Genomic DNA, 22,110 nt, shown 5'->3' on the forward strand with positions numbered 1-22,110 from the left:
AAAGTGCTACTGGTAAGTAAGGAGGAATCTGTAAATAATGCTAGCTGCTATAACAGATAAATTTCCAAAGCACTGGTTTGGTACCATAAAATTTATTTCTTGCTCCTGTAGCAGACTAGTGCAGATCTGCAGGTCTCCGCTTCATGCAGCCACTCAAGAGGCCCAAGCTCCTTCCATCTTGTGGCTCTGTCCTCCTCCAAGTCCTTGAAGTCCTCCCCATTCAGCCGGTGGATGAGGAAGGAGAGTGGTGGGCCTCAGGTTGTGTGGCCTCGAACTTCATGGGAGGGTGTGAACCCAGGAAGAAGCGACTGAGAGGGTTTTAGCAAGCAGCCTGCTGCATCTTCTGTGATTTTCTTCAAGTGACTCTCAACAGACATCCTCAATAAATGAACTCCAAGTTCATTGGAAATATACGGACTTTGCATTCTCATCAGTAATACATGGACTTTCTATGCTTTTCATAGGCAAACAAAGAAGTTGCGGGGTTGGATATCCAAATTGAATAACTTGGATACAGAAAAAGCGTGAATGTTTCAGGGACATAGTGAAAATAGGTTTTGAAGAGAAAGTCACAATAAAGGAAAGAGGAGGAGGAGACTGTTAGAACCTTCTAGAAGTCATGGAAAAAGTAATTTTACACAAATCTAAAAATATCTGAGATGTTTATGGTAGGAAAACAACCTGAGAAAGATGTCTGTGAATGTTTCCATATACGCATTTGTATATATTCCATCAAGCTCTCTGTATGTTGTGGGACGTGCCCTTTCTCAGCTACTATAATCACCTGGCATCAGGATCTGCCAGAGGGTTTGTGTGAGTTGCCTTCTGGGTCAGGTAGTGGCAAGTTGAGGGCAGCCATGATGGGCTGTGGGTGGTTAGGAAAAGGCAGCGGTTCTGTGAGAGGCTGGGAGAGTTATTTACAAAGCTTTGGGTATTTTAGGCCAAACATTTTAAAAGCTGACTTCTTCAAAGAGCTGTCAACAGAGGTTTCAAAATTAGCCAGAGAGGATGGGTCCTACATCTCAGGCAAGTCAGCTACATCTCCTGGAATCAGAACTCAAAGGGTTCTTTCATTCATTGATTCAAGAAAAGCATGCAGAGAAGCTCATGTTTTCCAGGAACTGTCATGCTCTGGGGATGCACTCCGGTCCACACGGAATGCGCCAACCCTGCCTTCCCTGAGCCTGTGGTCTGCTGGGGATTGTGTATGAGTAACTGGCTTTCCGGGGCAGTGCGACAAGTCCTTTGTGGGGTCTTAGGGAATGCCCAAGGTGGCACTGACCCAGTCCTTGGAGGAAAGGGTTTATTGGTTATAATTGTGCTTGTCTACAAATAGCAGACTCAACCCCCCCCCCCCACGTTAATCTCCCCCCAGGGAAAAAAAAGCAGCTTTAACAATTAGGAATTTTATATTTCCAGAAACAGATAGTCCAGATTTGTACGGCAGCTCAAAGATGCCATCAGGGCCTTTGCACAGTCACTCTTAGCATGTGGATCTGTCCTCACAGTTACAAAATGCCTCTTAAAGTTCCATGCATCAATGCTACATTCCAGGCAGTAAGAATACGAAGACCAGATGACAAAACGCCAGATAAACCTGTTGGAGCTTTTCCAGAATCTCAGTCTATCGCCTTCTCATCTTTTTGGCCACAACTGTGTCCCATGGCTACGCTAGAGGCAAGCGTGGTGAGAAATGTAGCTTCTGACTCTGAACTTTGCCCACTCAGACGAAAGTGGACTCTGTTGACCAGGAAGGTCAAGCGGCTCCTGGGGAGGCACCTATGGCAACCATCCCAGGGCGCAGGGTGGGTGGGGGAAGTGAGCGCCTCATTCTCGGTACCTTGCTCTTGCCCCACTGGTTCCTTCCATAGGTCTCGCCTCCCCTGTGGTTGTGGGTAATCACATGGCAGGAGCAGGTAAGAGGGACCCACTGGAGCCTGAAATCACTTCCCCACTCCCGCCGTTCCAGAGAACGGCCTCCAGAGGTGCTAGGTGTGCCCATGTCAGACTGCAATGGTGAACCCGGCGAGTTCCCATGCCCAGAGACTGCACACCGAATGAAGGGGTCAGAAAACACACCCAGTCCCCAGTAAAGCGTTCGACATTTTTTCACGACATGTTAACTCCTCCCAGCAAACTGTAAGGGAAACAGAAGGCCAGAGGGGGTTGAAACTTGCCCAAGGCCACACTGCTGGTTAAGGGCAGAGACTGGACTAGGATCCGGGGCTTCTGCTTCCCAGACCAGCTCTCTCCTCTCCGGACTCTGTCCTGCCCCCAGTGCGGATACCAGAGATGTGCCTGTGTCTGGCAGGACGGAGGTGGAGGGAGCACTGGAGAAGGAGGGCGTGCTGGGGTCGCAGACACCAGAGCAGTCACATCTGCCACCCACAAGAGGTCTGATGATTCCCCGCTGCCCTCCCCTCCTCCAGTTCTTGCAAAGGGAAACAGTGTGGCTTTCCCCAGAACTAGAGGCTTCGAGACGGGGTTCCTGTTCTTGGCCTGCAAGGATGGCACCTCCCTAGCCCAGTTCTTCTCCCAGGCAGGCTCAGCTGGCTCCTTGCCCTCCTTGCCGGGCTTGGGAAGGTTGGCTGTGCCGCCCTGGCTCCTTGGCGGCTGGGTTCGGGGTGGAGTCACTCTGAACCTCCCCTGGGAAGGTGGGGCGGTGGCCTGGCCCGGCACTCTCACTTCTTCAGGCCCTCCCAGCTGAGGCGCTCACAGAGTTTCCCTCTTCCTGCCCAGTGCTGGCAGCCATGGCCCTAACATAGATGCTAAAAGGAACTTTCATGCCTCCCGCGTGGACCAGTGCCTGGGCACCCAGCTGGGTCTTCGCGGAGGCTCACAAGGGGGCCGTGTGCATGGAGTATACTGGGTTCCTGTGCCTTTCCGCACGATTCCTGTTTCCGCACTGCTCTCCCTGCTCCCGTGGAGGCAGACCTATGCCCCACTCAGGCCTCGGGTCATCTCCTTTGGCAGATGCTCCCTGCTTCCTCCGCCACCACACGCTCGCCAGAGTTGGAGGATCCCGCCCCACCGCCCACAGGTCTCAAAGCGTTCCACTCCTGGCTCCAGAGTTCCGATCTGTTTCTATGTCTTTCTCCTCCCTCCCCTCGAGTGTGAAATCCTCGCATTCGTCAGCTCTCAAACAGTGCCTGGCACTTAGTAGGCCCTCAGTACATATGGGATGAGTCAAGGATGCACTATGGGATAGAGCATTATAGAAGTATGTGGAAAAAGCTTTTGTCCCATTCTTGAGGTACCTTAAGCTGAAGTAGCTGCCGAGAAGAAGAAAAATACTAACAGCACTTAACATACGCCAGGCAATACTATAGCCTCTTTGCAGTCCTACCTCCTGAATCCTCATCACCACCCGGGGAGGCTGTGCTCTCTCCATTTTGCTCATTAGAAAACAGAGGCACAGAAAGGTTGAGTGACTTGCTCCAGGTCCCACAGCCAGGAACTGGTGGAGGCACTTCAACTGCCATGCTGTTAACCCCACACCATCCATGCTGCATCTTTAGTGCCAGCTCCTGCCCGCGCAGCCGCACAGCAGCCCGCACGTAGCATGGGCAAGACATCCTCACATGGATCAATCAGACACAAAGGCAAGACACAGCCTGTGTCAACCCTCAACACCCACCCTGTCCAAAGGCTCCTGTGGGAGTGCGCAGGGAGCAAGTGCTGAGGCTGGGCGGGAGGAAGGATTGGGCAGAGAAGGGCTCCCTCATCCAGCCAGGGAGGACCAGGAGGGGCAGCACAGTGCCAGCGAGCACAGCTGGTCCTCAGCAATCTCGTCAAGACGAGGCAGGAGCAGCGGCTGGGCGGAGACCTGAGACCAAGGTGGGAAAGGTGCCGCCAGCTCCCGACCACCTTGGGAGGAAGGCGACTCCTGTCTATCAGTCGAGAGCTGGTCTCAATAACGGCCGCTTTGGCTTCTCAACAGGGAGGGTTGCTTCTCTCCTGCTCCAAGAGGGCTGGGAAATACAGACCATGGAGGTCGGGCTTGCCGTCACCCACCCACGTCTCCTCCCCGTCCAGGGGCTGCTGCGCTCTCTGAAATGCCACCATTACTGAGAGGTGCCCCTTCCTCTTCTTTCAAGATAAGAAGAGACCATGTAGCCACGACTGAGGTCACCACCGCATTCGGCTTCCTGACCTCAGTCAAGTCTCTCGGTCCGTCTGTGAAGCGCACAGGGCCCCACGACACAGCTGTTTAAGCACCCAAGTGAGGAGGCTGCTTGAATCTGTGCAGACTGTTTGTACCCCACTGGCCAACTACGAAACCCTGGGCAACTCTCTTGCCCCCACCCTCCATCGCCTCAGCTTTCTTGGCCCATAAATGAGGGGATACGAGTACCTCCTTCATAGAACCGTTATGATTAAATAAGTGGCTGACATGATTGGAACAATGCCTGACACACGGTAAGTATTGACCGGATCATTATCCCATTTTATAGGGGAGGGAAACCGAGGCTCAGAGAGATCAAGTGACTTTCCCCAGGTCACATAACCAGTTGGTGGCAGAATGAAGATACAATCTCTGCAACTTGATCTTCCAACTTCAAGCCTGAGGATCCACAGTGAGGAGGTCCCCCTCCGGCACCATCCCCCGCACGTGGCAATACTCCCGTCTTTTGGACAGAACAAAAAGGTTCCTGGTGGAGAGGATGGAAAATACGATGAGAAGGGATAGTAATGCTTGTTGACATTCTGCCACGTACCAGACCCTTCAGATCAGGCGCGGCACACACTTTTTTGGCTGGGGCCAGATAGTCAACACTTCAGTCTCGGTCGGCCGTATGGTGTCTGCAACTACTCAGTCCTGCGATCACAGCACAAAAGCAGCCACAGGAAACACGGAAATGAAAGGGCCTGGTTGCGTTCCAATAAAGCTTTACTGATGGACACTGACATTTGAATTTCACATAATTTTCATGTTTTGTGAAATATTACTCTTCTTTTTATTTTTTCCGGCCATTTAAAAATGTAAGAACCGTTCTCGCTGAAGGGCCATGCAAAAACAGGCAGCTCACCGGATGCCGGAGGGCAGCAATTTACTGACCCCACATGTCGAGATTTAGGGCCGATTAATCCTGCCAGCACCTCTGAGACTCGTTTCACACCTGACGAAACTGAAGCTGCGGAAGGCCGTGTGACTGACCGGGAGGCAGGCTGGTGGAGAGCGGAGCGGGATTCAGGGTCTCTGCTCTGCCGTTCTGCTCCAGGATGCCCTTGGGCCTGGTGGCTCAGGGTCCCTTTGCATTTGTGATCACCATGTGAAGATGTCATAAGACCCACCCTTATGCGACAGGAGAAGCTGTCCTAACGGAGGTGCCCTTTGGGGAAGCATGCATCAGTCGACGTTTCAGAAGCAGCAGGTCCAGCCAGGGCACTGGGTGGGCGCCACAGTCCTGACTTGATACCTGGCATGGCCTGTGGTTCTGTCTAAACCAACCGTCTCTGAGCTCCACAGGTCTAGTGATGGGACTCACCATTCCCCGGGTTGTACTCAGTTGGGAGGTCTACACGGCAGGCAGCCCTCATGGAGTAAGCCAGAAAGGTGGCTTGGTCTCAAGGATGTTGGCATCAGAGTGGGCAAGTGACAGCAAAATGTGAGTGAGATGTGCGTGCCTGAAAGATAAAACCGGGCCTTGAGGTTTCCTGGAGGGTGTGGCCTGGGTCTGGGAAAGCACCCAAGACGGCCATCTGGCCTTTATCTCACTCCGCTCCACTCTCCACACATCAGACCTCAGGCTGGCTCGCCTGGCCTGCCAGACACATGCTCAGGGGAGCCAGGTGTGAGTCTGGGGTCTGCCGCCTGGCCCTTCCTCCCTGGGGTGCATGGGCCATCCGGGTGGGAGCGCCGGGAGCCAGGGCTGCTATTCCCAGACTGCAGGAGAACCACAGCCCTGTGCCTCCCTCGGGTCTGAGCTCTCGCCTACGCTTCCTGGGAAAGGAAAACGCCCCCACCTGTGCCATGGGTGCAGTCTGCCCTGGGAGCTTGCAAGCCAAGCCTGACTGAGGGAGGTGACAGGGACCCTGGCATTTCTCTGTTTATTCTGCATCCTTTTAACATTGTTATTACAAAAATAAACACTCCCAAAGTAGAAAATTTAGAAAATACGGATAAGACCAAAAAAGAAACAAATGAAAACCACCCACAATGCTGCCTCCCAGAAGCAAGTTCACTTTCCTTTTCCTTCCAGTCTTTTTTCTGCGGGGCAGGTGCGCGTGCGTGTGTTCCTTACCCAAATGGGCCCCTGGGTAAGCTCTGCCTGGGGAATCTGTTTCTTCAGTTCACTGTACGGTGAGCACGTTTCCACGTCAAAGTGCATTTTCCTTTGCCATCCTTTCTGCCCGTCCTGTGTTTTTGGCTAGGGCGCTTAGAGCGGGGCCGCGGGTCCCAGCTGGATCCGGCCTCCGGCCCCTTTAGGAAGAGTGCTGGGCCGGGCCGGGGGTGTTGAGTAAAGGAAAGGCCCCAGGGCGGCTGTTTGCAACAAGAGCCCCGCCCCAGCCCCACCCAGACTCCTGGGGCCTTCGGCTAGTCACCTCCCTCCTGGGCCTCAGTTTCTTTACCCAAAACACGGGATGGTTGGGCTCAGGGCTTTGGCAGCTCTAATGTCCCATGAGTAAGCACTTGGAGACTCACAGGATTCCAGAAACCTCTGGGAGCGTTGGCTGCTGCGGGGAAGATGCTTGTTCCCAGTGAGTAAGCCTGGCTCTGGGCCAGCCGAGCTGGGGGTCTCAGTCTGGGAGATCTGAAAACCCCTCTGGGGCGGCCAGTGCCCGGTGCTGCGGGGCCCAGGGCTCCCGGGCCGCTGGGCCGGCTTCCCCCAACCCTCCCGCTCCCACCCGAGTGGAGGCAGAAGCAGCTGCTCAGGGCCAGCGCGGCCTCGCGGCTCCAGCGCTTCTGGGTGACGGCCCCAGGAGCCGAACCAGCGGCCAGCTGCTGCCGGTTACACTCGGAAGCGCAAACCACGTGCCTGGGCGGCCAGCGCGCTCGCTCCGGGCCTGGGAGGCTCCCGGACGCAGGCCCGTCCCGCCCTGCTCCTCGCCCTGCACCCCTCCTCCCGCGGCCCCGGCTCCCGCCCAGCAGCTGGGGCGCGTGGACCTGGGGGCGCTGGGGGCCAAGGCGGCGGCGGGGGCCCCCCAGGGCGGGCCCGTCGTGAGCAGGCAGCGGCGGCCGCCCCTCCGGAGGCCTGGCTGTCCGTCTCCCACACTCTCTTGCAGAAATGACAGTAACATCAGCAATCAGAGCAGCGTGGCTCCCATGTCGTAGGAGGAGCAGTGTCTCCGCTTGTCTCCCTCCGTCCTAGGGGCCCAGCCGCCGTCGCCGCGTGTCCCGGCGGAGGACGCGGGAGCTCAGAGGGCGAGCGGCGCGCCCGGGGCCCCGGCAGGCGAGGGGCGCCCGACTCAGGACTGCCGACCCCCCACCCCCAGGTCGACTTTCAGGCCTCGGTGGTCAGGCCAGGCAGCCCGCCGTGGCTCCGGCTTTGTCCTGCGCACAGAGAGCGTCGCAGTCCTGCTGGGTCCAGGCACGTCCGCGCCGGTCCGGACCCACCGAGCCTGGCTCCCCAACCAGGAGTTTAAATTTTCAGGCACGAGACAGGGGACACAGATCCTGCGGCCCCAGGGGCAGTGTCTTTGTCGTGATAGCGCGGCCAGAGGGCGTGATTGACAGCATCTGTCCCACCTGCTGGCCAGCCGTGCGACTCTGGGCGGGCCTCCTGCCCCTCTGGGCCCCAGCGTCCTCTTCCATCACACAGGCGTCCTACCGGCCTCTTTATCTGTTGACCCCTCGGGATTAAAGAGAATGTATCCAGCTCTGCCGCCGCTGCCACCGAGTGGGTGCTGAATGCGGGCTAGTCCTTGTCCGAATGAGAGAGTTGGACAGCCTGATTCCACCTCTCCTACTCACCAGTTCCCTGCCCTTCGATTGTTACTTTTATCACACTGTGCCTCAGTTTCCTCCTCCCCAAAGTGGGGATAATTACTGACTGCTGTAAGGAGTGAATGAACACACACACATCAGAGCAGCAAATATTTACCAAGTATGTACTATGTGCCTGACGTAGATTAACTGCTCAATACATGCTAACTTTTATTATCAGTTATTACCATTTCTTCATTATTCGCATCATCTTATTATTACGGGTACTATTAGTCATGCATCTGATTTATGGATTCCAAATCACCTCAGTGACACTCCTAGATGACTGTGTTTCTTTTCATGACACTACATGTTTGTCATGCACATTCACAACTTCAGCATCATTTTTATTTTTTCTTTCCCCGTTTGCAATCATCTTGTCAGTCCTATCTGCAATGTTTCTTTCATTAAAACACTCCTTTCCGTTCCCACTGGCATCATATCTTATCAGTCATTTATGCCTGATGTGAATGAGTATATCAGCTCCTTTCCTGGGAGCCATTTTTTTTTTTAATTTTTATTTTTTCCAGATGTACATCATATTTCAAATTCTGGATACATTACATCATGTTCACCACCCGAACACTAATTATAGTGCATCCCCTCACATGTGACCCTAATCACCCCTTTTGCCCTCCCCCCTCCCCCCTTCCCCAATGGTAACCACCAGTCCAATCTCCAATGCTATGTGGGTTTTCTTTTTTGTCGTTTTTATCTTCTACTTATGAGTGAGATCATATGGTATTTGACCTTCTCCCTCTGACTTATTTCACTCAGCATAATACCCTCAAGGTCCATCCATGTTGTCACAAATGGCTGGATTTCGTCATTTCTTATGGCTGAGTAGTAGTCCATCGTGTATAAATACCACATCTTCTTTATCCATTCGCCCCTTGATGGGCACCTAGGTTGCTTCCAAGTCTTGGCTATTGTGTATAATGCCGCAATGAACATAGGGGTGCAAGTATCTTTATGCCTTTGTGTTTTCAAGTTCTTTGGATAAATACCCAGCAGTGGAATAGCTGGATCATATGGTAGATCTATTCTTAATTTTCTGAGGATACTCCAAACTGCTTTCCATAGTAGCTGCACCAGTTTGCACTGCCACCAGCAGTGAACAAGGGTTCCCTTCTCTCCGCACCCTCTCCAACATTTGTTGTTTCCTGTCTTGTTAGTTATAGCCATTCCGACCAGAGTGAGGTGATACCTCACTGTAGTTTTGATTTGCATTTCCCTGATAGCTAATGATGTTGAGCATCTTTTCATATGCCTGTTGGCCATCTGTATTTCTTCTTTGGAGAAATCTCAGTTCAGATCTTTTGCCCATTTTCTAATTGGGTTGTTGGTTTTTTTGTTGTTGAGCTGTATGAGTTCTTTGTATATTTTGGATATTAACCCCTTATCTGATATGTGGTTTGCAAACATCTTCTCCCGATTGTTAGGTTGTCTTTTCGTTTTGTTGATGGTTTCCTTTGCTGTGCAGAAGCTTTTTAGTTTGATGTAGTCCCATTTGTTCATTTTTTCTTTTGTTTCCCCTGCCCGGTCAGACATGGGACTTGAAAATATGCTGCTCAGACCAATGTCATAGAGCATACTGCCTATGTTTCTTCTAGAAGTCTCCTGGTTTCAGGTCTTACATTCAAGTCTTTAATCCATTTTGAATTTATTTTTGTGCTTGGTGTAAGGGAATGGTCTACTTTCATTCTTTTGCATGTGGCTGTCCAGTTTTCCCAACAACATTTATTGAAGAGACTCTCCTTTCTCCATCGTATGCTCTTGGCTCCCTGGGAGCCATTTTTAATGTTGGGAGGAGAAGACATGATGGCAGTGGACACATGGTTCTTCCACACTCACTCTCCTCTGCTTGGTTATTTCTGATCAGAACATCCCCGAACTCAGTTCTGTTTACTCCCCTGCTGAAAAACCATCAATGGCTCCCCATGCCTTATTTCACACACAGGTTCTTTTTTTTCTTTTGCTGAGGAAGATTAGCTCTGAGCTAACATCTGTTGCCACTCCTCCTCCTCTTTTTTTTTTTTGAGGAAGATTAGCCCTGAACTAACATCTGCTGCCAATCCTCCTCTTTTTGCTGAAGAAGATTGGCCCTTAGCTAAGATCTGTGCCCATCTTCCTCTATTTTACATGGGGGATGCCTGCCACAGCGTGGCTTGATGAGCAGTGGATAGGTCCATGCCCGGGATCTGAAGCAGCGAACCACAGGCTGCTGAAGCAGAGCGTGTGAACCTAACTGCTGTGCCACCAGGCCGGCCCCAATCCTCCTCTTTTTTTTGCTTGAGGAAGATTAGTCCTGAGCTAACATCTGTGCTAATCTTCCTCCACTTTATGTGGGTCACCGCGACAGCATGGCTGACTAGTGGTGTAGGTCCACACCCAGGATCCAAACCCGCAAACATGGACCGCCAAAGCAGAGCATAGTGAACTTAACCACTACTCCACAGGGCTGGCCCCCACATACAGATTCTTCAGGCTGAGATTCATGACTTTCCACAACCCAGCCCAAGCCCAGCAGGAGTCATTGTCATGGACTCTACCTTGCATTTTGCTCAGGCGATTACTTGATACCATTCGTGGTAATCCCCTTGTCATTGGCTGGTGCAGGAATGGGCAGCCCCATTTTGCCTCAATAGGATCTGAGCAGAGGTTCGCTCAGGGCTTCTGGGAAAGAGAACTGTTTTTTCTCTCTCCCTTTCACCATGAACAACCTATGCCCTGGATGCAGCTGGCAGCCATCTTGTAGCCACAAGGATGGCCACCAGGAGGGCAGTGTCAACACAGAGCGGAGGAGAACCAGAAGAACAGAGGAACAGACATGGAGCCCTGGTCAAACTGCTCTTCGAGTGGCCCTGCCTTGGGATCTCCAGAGTGTGAATACATTTCCTTATTGCCTAAGCCTGTTTGAGACATGCTTTCATAACCTGCAGCTCAAAGAACCCTAACTGATACACCCACCTTTCCCACTTTGTCGCCAGCCAACAGAATAACTTGCCTGTTCTGAAATTTCCCCACACATTCCCACCTCGGTGCCTTTGCTCATTCTTGTCTTCACCTGGAGCGCTCTCCCCAGACTCTGCTTGTCAAGGTCTTTTTCACTCTTCAAAGTCCGGATTCCAAAGCACCAACTCATCCTCTCATTCCAAAGGCCTCTCTCCCTTCCCGAATCTCTACCATGCTTTGTATCTGCCTGACAGCCTAGAACGTTCAGCTTTACGGCGTGCTCACGTGTTCCCACCTGGATTGCATATTCCATGGAGGGTGTTTCCCTTTGATCACCTTTGAATCCCTCGGTCTGGAACCAGATATGCTTAGTAGATACTTGTTACATTAAGATGCGGAACTCAGTACAAATGATAACCAACTCTCAAATGATGAAAACAAAAATAACCATTGTTCCATAAGGTAGAAAGGGACACGATCTCTGTTGGTTGAGAAGCGAGGAGAGGGTTCCTTGGTCTTGAGATGTGCCCCGCGGCCTGGCAGAAGTTGGATAGGCAGAGCTGGGGGGCGTTCCTCCCTGGAGAGGGCTGAGCAGGTGCGAGGGGTCTGTTTCTCAGTTCCTGTAGCCACTGCAGTGGTTTGAGAGGTTCTCTTTAATGGTTGGGAAATGTGGTCTCACTAATTAAATTCTGGCAGGTGGAGGAGGAAGAAAGTAGGTTTTGTCCAAGTAGAAATGACGTCTTCATTTTTTCTATGATTATAAAATAAAACAGAAGTGGCAGTTGGGGATGGGGTAGGAATATCTTCAGATGTGTCTCTGTGAGCCCAGCCAAGGCGGGGGTTGGGCAGGGTGGGGGTGTTTCACTTGTCACCACTGTTCCTCTAGGTATCTAAGTGCTCCCTCTGTGGGCTTAAGTGTTCTAGATTGTTCTAAGGAGGTTTGTCCATATGGGTGATGACAGACACATTGGTATGTATTCACCAGCTATCTCATCTCCTTTACGATCACACAGGAAGACTACGTTTCTTGGACCTCTTGCATCTGAGTGCTGCCCTGTGACCAGCTCTGGCCAGTAGAATGTGGGTGGCAATGGTATATGCCACTTCCAAGCCTAGCCCCTTAGATGTCCACACAATTTCCCCTGCTCTCTCTTGGCTTGCTGCCTGGCCGAATGCAGAGGCTCCAGTGGAAGACTCGGAGGGGGTTTTAGGACATGGCAAAGCTACCAGATGGGAGAAACCTGGATCGCTGAGTAACTGCCTGGAGGAGAACTGCCAGGAGAGCTACTCAACCAGCAACATCTGCATTGACCCTCGTATAAGAGAGTAAGCAAGTTCTACTGTGCTAAGCCACTAAGATTTGAGGTTGTTTGATAATTAGCCAACCCTGCCTGATATAGGTGGTAAAGAGAGGGTTTAGCAAAATCTCAGGGCATAGGTAGATGGCAGTTTTACCAACATGATCAGCAAGTGACAGGTAAGAGGCCTCGACCTGGTGGCCAGGAGAAGTACCGCTGATAGAGGCCCCCCACACTGGAAAGTTCACTCAACTGGTAAGGGATGGTTTGCTCTGTTTCCTAATGTTGGCTGCAAATGGTACCTGCTGGGCAGAAGCTGGGCAGTCTCTGGACACTGACTCTGCTCCTGTTCTTGGGGTTCTGCCTGCTCCTATTAGATGAGGTCCCTTCTGTAGGCTCCACAGACCTCCTTTCTGATAATGCTCCTCTGACTCTCATCCCTCTTCTGCCTTTAATCTTGATGGATATGGTCAAACCATCATCCACAAAAGATAAGTCCATTTAAAGTCTCATCAACTGTTTGGGGCGGGCGGTAAGTGTCTATTTCTCTACATACTATGCAGCACTGCATATTATTGAACTTTAATTTTAAAAAAATTTTATTGTGGTAAAAAAATGTGTAACATCAATTTTACCATTTTAACCATTTCTAAGTGTCCAGTTCAGTGGCATTAATTAGATTCAAGTTGTTGTGAAACCAATCTCCAGAACTTTTCCATCTTGCAAAACTTAAACTCTTTACCCACTAAATAATTCCCCATTTTCCCCTTCCCTAGCCCCTGGCAACCACCATTCTGCTTTCTGTTTCTGTGAATTTGATTACTCTAGATACTGCACATAAGTGGAATCATGCAGTGTTTGTCCTTTTATGACTGGCTTGTTTCACTCACCATAATGTCCTCAAGGTTCATTCATGTTGTACCAAGTGTCAGCTTTCCTTTCTTTTGTTTTTTTCTTTTTGCCTAGGTGAGGAAGATTGTCACTCAGCTAACATCTGTGCCAATCTTCCCCCATTCTGTTTGTGGGACACCACCACAGCATGGCGTGATGAGTGGTGTCTAGGTTTGCACCCAGGATCTGAACCGGTGAACCCTAGGCCACTGAAGCGGAGCGTGCAGACTTAACCACTACACCACTGGGCCAGCCTGGCTTTCCTTTCGTTTTAAGGCTGAATAATGTTCCATTGTATGTCTATGCCACATTTTGCTTATCCATTCATCCCTCAGTGGACACTTGGGCGGCTTCCACCTTTTAGCCATTGTGAATAGTGCTGCTTGGAACACGGATGTGCAAACACCTGCTCAAGAGGCTGCTTCCAACTCTGGCGCACATCCAGAAGTGGCATTGCTGGACCAGATGGTAATTCTATTTTGAATTGTTTGAGGAACCACTATGCTGTTTTCTATAATGGCTGCATCATTTGACCTTTCCACTAACAGTGCACAAGGTAGCGGTGTCTCCACGTCCTTGTCAACACTGGTGAGAGTAGTCATCCGAGTGGGGGAGAGGTGACATTTCACTGTGTTCTTGATTTGCATTTCTCTAATGACGAGTGAGATCGAGCATCGTTTCGTATGTTTGATGGTTTAATCTGCTTTAATTTTTTTTAAAGATTGGTACCTGAGCTAACAACTGTTGCCAATTTTTTTTTTTTTTTTTTTTTTTGCGTTATCTGCCCTAATCCCCCCAGCACATAGTTGCATATCTTAGTTGCAGGTCCTTCTAGTTGTGGCATGTGGGACACCACCTCAACGTGGCCTGACGAGCGGTGCCATGTCCACGCCTAGGATCCGAACCGGCGAAATCCTGGGCCGCTGAAGTGGAGCACGCGAACTTAACCACTCGGCCATGGGGCCAGCTCCTGCTTTAATTTTTGTTTACATTTTTTCATTATATTTGGAGGTCTTATCCTAGTGATGTGATGTTTCCACTTTCCGGTCTTACCGGGACTACCCCAACTTTGCCAACAGTTGCTCAAGTCTGGAAGGAGTTACATCTCAGTGGTGGGAGGAAAAGCTCATGTTCTGAGCATTATGCTCGTCAGATGTAAGGTTTACACAGCACTTTGTAATTTATATTCTTATCTCACTTGATCATCACAGCTGCCTTGCAAGGTGCAGAAGGCAGATGAGGAAATTGAGGTTCAGAGATGAGAACACAGAAATAGAAGGAAACTGCTTCTTTAAAATCATAACCACTGAAACGAATGCATAGTGATGCACAACACACGTGGCCGGCTGCCTACCCTGCATCCGTTCTCCCCATTTCCTTTAGTCAGAGCCTCAGTTTTGTGAGGGTATCCACCTATCTAGTCACAACTCCGTGTATTGGTCTAAGACATTAATAGTGTCCCATCCTCTCGCTTAGAGATTGGTTTAGTAGCGGCCAATGCAGAGGGAGGGGATTTTAGGAAAGGTTTCTTCATTTTAAAAAGGGAAAACAGCAACAGCATGGTCCCTTTTCTTTTTTTTGGATGAAGTGGATGCTGGATGGGATGTAGGAATTGCAGCATCTATCTCAGGCCCACAAGAGGGACCAATCTTAGGATGAAGCCAGGGAGCAGTTGACAGATAGGAAGAACCTGGGTTCAATATCCCTGAGTCATTGATAACACCACATTAGGATTTTCCCTTCTTGTGATGGGAAATAAGAAATTTCCTTATTGCTCGGGCCAATTTGAGTTGGGACCTTTGTTTTGTTTGTTTGTTGTATGTTGGTTTTCTTTTTGGTACCGACATAATCTTCTTATATGGCGGATGGAATTATAAATTGACAGAAAAGCAGTGCCAGAACATGATTCAAGAGCCATAAATGTCGGCGCTCTGTATCCTTGTCCTGGGAGCGCCAGTTGTAGGTCAACACTGGTCCCAGGGACAGGGACTGGCTGGGCGTTCTGGGGAAGGACAGAGAGGAGGAAGGAGAGAGTGGGTCTAGCCGTGGCTGTGAGAGAACACAACGTCCAAAGGGTGAGACTGACTCTGTCCTCCCATCCATCTTGTCAGCATGAGATCAAACATCAGGTCCAGAGAGAAACCTGTCCTTCCCTGGCCTGAGAGGTCCACGTGGCGGAACTGCAGCTACGAATCCTCCTGGCCTCTCCAACTGCCCTCTGCTCCCTCTTTTCTAACAGTGAGTTTGGAAAGAAACTAAATGTTCTCCATTGGTCCCTCCCTCTCCTCTCTTTCAGGTATGCTGGCCTGCAGCGAGGGTCCACTCTAGGTGTCTCCACTCTGTGGCAAGTGGGGTAAAACAGAAGGGGCTTTTGTGGGGGGCGGTGCTTCATTTCAGGGGCAGTATTAGAAAGCTCCCTGTGGCTACATATTTAAGATGTTCTTTTCTTCAGCCTTTTCCTAGCAATAAAGTTGGTATCTTGATCCCCACCTATCTGTCTTCTGAATATATTTCTTATGTGAGTTCTTTGTGAACTCAAGAAAGAAGGTAAAAACATGATCTGCTGGACCCCTAAACCTTAACCCAGACCACAAAATCAAAATCAGTAGGCATTTAATTTAATACAAAAACCTCACATTTCATCTACGAGTTTACTGTTCTTATATATTCTGCTGCTCCTATATGATTATATTTCCCGCAGGATGGCGGGAGTGAATGTGCCTGATGTGATTTGGAGTGTAGTTTCCAAAATTAAGAGGGCCAGAGCCCCACAAAGGCTTTAAAGAGGCTTTAAAGAGGTCAGGTAAGCCTGAGACCGGCCTACAGTCTCTGTTCCAGATGGACGGCAGGTTTGTGACGGGAGCAGGTGGTGCGGGTGAGGGTGTCCATGGAGTAAAAAGTTCTAAAATAGTTTGCCTGTTGGATTGCTGCAAACCACGCTGCATTTGCCCCTAGAAAACATTCTGGGTTTCAGCCACACGGTGTTGAGTCCGCTTAGTCTAAAGGGACAGAGAAGTGGTGTTAGTGTCAGTGGGCCGCCCCTCAGGGCTAAGATCTATGGCATTTATGCTGTTTTGTTTTGTTCAATCCTTGTATGCACGCCTCACTACAACCCTGTGGATTGAGGATGATATTAGCCTTGTTTTACATCTGAGGACTCTGAGACTTACAGAGTCAAGTCGTTTGCCCGAGGTCACACAGCTAGCAGGTGCCGCCCCTGGGTTCTGACCCGCTCCCTGCGACTCCGCTCTTCGTACTGACTCCACGCTACAGTCGAACCGTTCATGACCATCTCCATTCCTGATACATTTTCTGAGGAAACAATCCAAGAGAAACAAAAAGTTACATGCATAAAAATTTCCCTTAGAATGTTTTATGGAATTGTGGCCAGAGGAGCAAATGGAAGGGACACGAGAAGGGAGCTATTTCAGTACGTTCTGGTCCAATACGTTCTGTAGAAGCCCAGGCCTGCTCTACGATGGGAACTCTGGACGTTACGCTGGACACGAAGCCCTGTAGATGGCAAAGCTAAACGGACAAGGCAGAAGAGAACACGATGTGTGCTCCACGACGGCAACAGCGTGACAAGGCACATTTGCCCATGTGTGCTCAAAACTGAAGGGAAAGATGCAAAAACAGAAATAACTTTTACTAACAAGCAGGATCTGGGTGAACGTTTTTTTTTAACCAGTAGTGTTCTCAACGCTGCCAAGGCTCTACCTTGTCAATAAAAGCTGTGCGAGGTGCTGAGGGCATAGCCCACGGCGGGGAGGGGGCCCACAGGCCAGCTGGGGAGTCGGAGTGGCTCGGCCGCACTCCGCCTGCCGACAGTGGCCAGCGGACTCCCCTCCTGGCCAGTCCCGGGGCTCCTTCAGCTTGAAGCAGATGCGAGGCCCTGCGCGCAGGTTCCTGTGAGCATCGCACGGGGAAGGGGGACTTCCGCCCTGACTCCAGACAGCCTGAATCCTGAAGATCCAACATGTTGGGGAAGTTTTCCCAAACTTGCCCAGAGTGCTGATGACACCACCGAGACGAGACGCGGGCAGGACTGGGGTGGCGGTGAGCACGTATACACCATAAGCTTTTCTAGAGGAAACGAGATGCAAATGAGTAAAGGGCAGGAAGGAGAGAAACAAATGCTGAAGTGTTGGGTGATAGATTTTCTCAGATGGTTAAGACAAAAAAAGACAGTGCAATTAGCCGGCTTCCTCAGTCCGCAGAGGCCCTCATTACAGTGGAATGAGCACGGGCTTTGGCATGAGACCAGCTTCCCTCGCTGGCTCCACTGTTTCCCGGCTGTGTGACTGTGGGGCAAGCCACTTCTCCTCTCTGATCCTGAGATTCTTAGCTGTAAGTGGCAATAGCCACTCCTACAACACAGAATTCAGTGAGATGCCCCGAGGAAGCCTTCTGCCAGTGCCTGGGGTGTAACAGAAACAGTATTGTCGTCATCCTGCATTTCTCTCCCCGTGGGGATGGGACTCCCCATAACCACCGCAACAGCGAAGCACTTCCTGGGCCGTCCATACCCACCCTGTGGGGTAACTCCGTTATGCTTTCTCTCTTTCCAGCGAGTGATCACAGAAGCCCGTCATGCTTTCCTGAGGGAAGGGAGAGGTGTGAAGCGGGGATGTCCTGCGGGCGGCACCGCAGAGCCATCCTTCTGCTCTGAGGTGAGTTTCCAGATTGCGTGTGATGAGAATGGAAGCCTATGAACGGCCTGAATCAGGCCGCCAGGAGCTGGCATTCTGTGGGAGGGGAAAGAGAAAGGGACAAACCCAGACTGAGGAGGTGGCCGCTGGGCAGATCCAAGGTCGGAGAGAGAGTGAAGCTCTAAGAAAGAGCGTATATGTGGCTGCTGGGAGGGAAAGCCCGTCAAGAGATAGGAATGAAGGGCCATGGGGGAGGCTGAGCAACGAGGATGTGAGGAGGGCAGGCGAAAGAGAGAGGGAGACAGGACAGGAGGAGAACAGACCTTAAAAGAAGGCAGAAGGAATGCGGGGTGGGAAAGATGAAAAATACCTGAGAAAATGATAGGATTCTCCTCATTCCTCTGCAGCCTGTGGACAGCATCCAGCCACGCCCAGCACTGGCGCGTCGTGAATAGAACGTTGTGTGGGGCAGGACTGGTCACTGGGCGTGGGGCTGTTTCTCCATGAGATGAGGCAATGTGGGTGCCACTGTTGGATATACATGACCCCCTGACCTGGGGGTCCCCCTGCCCCTCAAGGCTAGGTCAGGATAAAGAAAGTTTTCCATCTTTGCACAAGCCATGACTTGAAGAGTGCCAACCCTCCGTGGCACAGCCCCATCAGGACTGGGAAGGGGGACAGTGGCTGCTTCTGAGAACCAAGCACTACAGGCCACAGAACGTTAGGCCAGACTAGGTCCAATGGGACCAAAAGCCACATATGTCTTCTCTCTTTCTGGGTTTTCCTAATGCTCAGAGTTCTCATGGCTTTACCCACATCCACCATCCGTGGACCAGACTTGCTGGTGACGAGTGACCTTCTAAACTCATTGACCCAGAGCCTACAGTGACCGACCGGACTTTGAAAGCTCTGATGGTTGCCACTGGGGCATCAGCTGGCTGGCATAAGAGGGGCTGACAGGACCTTGTCTGAGGGACGTCACCTGGTGGTTCTGCCTCCTGCTGCCCTCTCACTCCCATCACGTTTCACCGGCCACCTGACTGGGCTACTAGCAGCACGTATAAGACCGGGCCAGATCCCCTCAGCTGCATTTCACACGGGGCCGGGCCTGGGATGAGGATGGGCGGGACCCGCTTCCCAACTCCTGCAGGCAGAACGGGTCCACCCAGCGTGTGGTGGGACTGCCCTCAGGACCAGGGCATCTTCTGAGGGATGATGTCAGAGCCACTCGTGTGTGTCTGTGCGTGTGTACCTGAATACGCCGGTTATGTCTACTGCATCTTGATACGTTTTTATAATAAGATTGTTGTTTGATTCAAAAGTGATATATGTATTTTATAATACATATACAAACCTCTAATGGTGAAAATTTTAAGTCACCAATACTGTAATAATATTATTGTGGTTATGTTATTTTAAAGAGCCCTTATCTTTTAGAGGTACATATTGAACTATTTACAGATAAAAAGACATGATGTCTGGGATTTGTTTCAAAATAATCCAGTGGTGAGGAAGGAAGTAGGAGGTGCAGATAGATAAAATGGTCCATGAGAGCTGGTAATTGTTGAAGTGGGTAAGGGGTACATGGGAATTTATTATACTTTTTTCTCTACCTGTATATATATATGTACATATATACACACACATGCATATATTTATGAGTGAAATTTTCCATAATCAAAAAAAATTTTTTTAAAAGATTTCCATCTTCCTTTGGTACCATACATATCCTTTCATTAAACCTTCATTCACTTATCTGGGGAAAAAAATCATCAATAATCCCACCCCATATTCTTTCAGTCCTTTTTCTATACATAGATACACCTGGAGAGAAATTGTACTCTGTTGGGATTTGTAACAATGTGTTGAAAATAAGACTTTATTTATTTAGTCAATATTAATATTTTGCATACTCTAGTTCGGGGATTTTAAAATTATGTTTTGCACTAACTTTTTGAGAAATTTCTAAAAAAGGGGAGGTGTCTGTGGTCAGATAATTTGGGGAAAAGCTGCACACCATGGGCCCTCGTGGAAACGTGTCTTAGTGCTGGGTCATGTGCTGTCAGAGGACAGGCACTGCGTGACTGGGCCACACTGACCTGCAGGCCCAGCACCGGGCCTGTTACTAGCAAACACTCAACACATGGTTGACGGGTGAAAAAACAAGGACAGGGTCCGGAGTAAGGAAACTTGTTAACCTATATTTAATCTAGTGTTTCCCAAACACATTTGTCTCTGAAAGCCTTTTACTGAGGAGCACCCTTATATTAATATCCCTTGAAATTGGTATTTTGGGAAATGATCTCAAAGCATTTTATAAATTGTGTTAAAAACCAGTCTCACAAGGTCCCAGTGAGTTGGCAGAGAAAGGCACAGGTTTATAGTGTAGGACTACATGGATCATTGGTCTTGGAATCAAACCCATGCTGGCACCACATTCTCTTTCTTTTCGCCCAAACCTTCTCCCAACTGTGCAGCTGGGCTTACTCGGTGTTCAGGTGCAGGAGGAAGGAGGAAAGTGAACAGGGACTTTGGAAGGTGTGGCATGCTCAGTGGGTGCAGGTCAGCCAGTGTCTCCTTTTTCGTCACTGTGTGTGGCATCGTAGTTGATGTAAGCCTAGGGAAAAGTGAACAAGCAGATACAGACCAGAACATCTACACCAGGAGAAGGAATGGGGGAAAGGACTCAGAGGAGGGGCCGGGAATGGAGAGAGAAGTGTGGCGAAGACAACAGCCTGTTAAACTCCACATTCTCCTTCCCCTGGACTCACAGCTGGACTACATTTCCCAGCTTCCCTGTAGTTAGGTGTGGCTATATGACTGGCTTCTAGCCGATGGAGTGTGAGTGGAAGGGATGGTCCCATACCCGGCCTCACTCATGAAACCTCACAAACAGTGCTCCTCCATGCTTTTGTTCCTTATAGCAACCAAGTGGAAATAACCCAGTGAATTGGGAAGTCATGTGTTGAGAATTGCAGGGCTTCCATCAGCCCAAACCCTTCATCCCTTCCCACCATCCTATCTACCCAGAAACACTTATGAGTATTAGATGGCCCCCAAAATAAATTTCTATGTGTTTGAGCCATTGTATATTGTTGAGTTAATTTGTTACTAGCTAAAAATAGACCACAAAATCAAAAAACAGAAATCTATCCTAAAGGTAGGATAAAAGATGGGCCAGGGCATATACGTCAGAGAGGGTAGAATTTAAAGGAAGTGTGTGTCAACAGTAATAATAGCTACATCTGGGTACGAATACCTAGAACTTAAGACATGAGGAGGTTGGCTGGGGGATAGTGAACTTCCGAAAATAATTTTTCTTTTTGATTAAAGGAGAAAACCATACGATGAAAGATCCTTTTCTTCCTGCCTACTTCCTTTCTTCAGCTTTGGACATTGTCATGTGAGGATTTAATGCCTGGATCTGCAGCAGCTATTTTGTGAGATGAGGCAAAGAGCATGAGAATGGAAGCTGGTGTGCTAAGAGCAGTACAGAAGGACGAACAGATTTTGTGTGACACTATCATTGAGCTACTGAACCAACCCTGGAACTACTTTTTTCTGTGCTTTTTGTTAAGGAAACAATAAAGCCTTTCTCTTAAAAAAGGTAATAGTAACTACAATTTTTTGGACCTTGCTGTCTTCCAAACCATATGTCTTCCAAACCCTATGTCAAGCTAAATAGATACACTGTTGCATTATAGACTTCAATTTTCACAATAATTATGTTAAACATTAAATGAGGAACTTAGGCTTCAAGAGGTTGAGTAAATTGCCCAAGGTTACACAGCAAAGAAATAATATTCTTCAGTATCATATGATATTGCCTCCAAAACGAGGAGCCAGGTAAGTGCTCTTGAAGTCTGAAGAGCCAGGTAAGTGCCAACAGCCCGTTGCAGAATGGTGGATGGGAATGGACCAGGGGAAAGGAAGGGTTTAATGGGTTTGGGGTTGGAAGGATTGAGCTGGTGGAAGACCATCTGCTAAACTCTACCCATCAAGATCGCACTCAGGCATCCCTCCAACAGAGCCTTTCTGAACTACACCAGTCCATCTCACTACTCTTTGAACCCCTTTATCATTTACTCCTCCTCATTCACTTCTCGACAAACTGCTTTGGAGAGCTACTGGACTTTCTTCAAAGTTGATTTATGTGCGCTGGATTTTCACTGCTCACTTCCATTAGCTTCTCCTCTACCTTGAGGCACACGGGAGAATTAGGCTCCCCCAGCCCTCTTGCAGTCAGATAGGGTCAAATGACTAGTTCTAGCCAATGGGTTGTGAGCAGAAATGCAACGTATTATTCCTGAGTCAAGACATTTAACCACTGGTATGAGGTCCTCTTCTGTTCTCTTTCCCTGATTGTGTGAAAATGGGAGGTGCCATA

General features: G+C 49.8%; 1 protein-coding gene across 3 annotated transcripts in view; it reads left to right on the forward strand.

Annotated features, from left to right (window-relative positions):
- PDHX (pyruvate dehydrogenase complex component X) overlaps window positions 1-21,329 on the forward strand; it is a 179,739-nt gene extending 158,410 nt beyond the window's left edge. Inside the window, exons 12-17 of one of the 3 annotated variants that reach the window (XR_011423816.1) lie at window positions 11,896-12,208; window positions 13,147-13,539; window positions 15,368-15,424; window positions 15,773-17,130; window positions 17,643-17,744; window positions 21,057-21,329. The gene's annotated coding sequence lies outside the window, so the exon portion shown is untranslated. Of the gene's footprint in view, window positions 1-11,895; window positions 12,209-13,146; window positions 13,540-15,367; window positions 15,561-15,772; window positions 17,131-17,642; window positions 17,745-21,056 lie in introns of those variants that run through there. The other 2 variants (XR_011423817.1, XR_011423815.1) reach the window with 2 other exon arrangements.
- The last annotated feature ends 781 nt before the right edge of the window (window positions 21,330-22,110 follow it).

This window comes from Equus caballus, chromosome 12 (genome assembly GCF_041296265.1).
Source record: "Equus caballus isolate H_3958 breed thoroughbred chromosome 12, TB-T2T, whole genome shotgun sequence".
Taxonomy (NCBI): domain Eukaryota; kingdom Metazoa; phylum Chordata; class Mammalia; order Perissodactyla; family Equidae; genus Equus; species Equus caballus.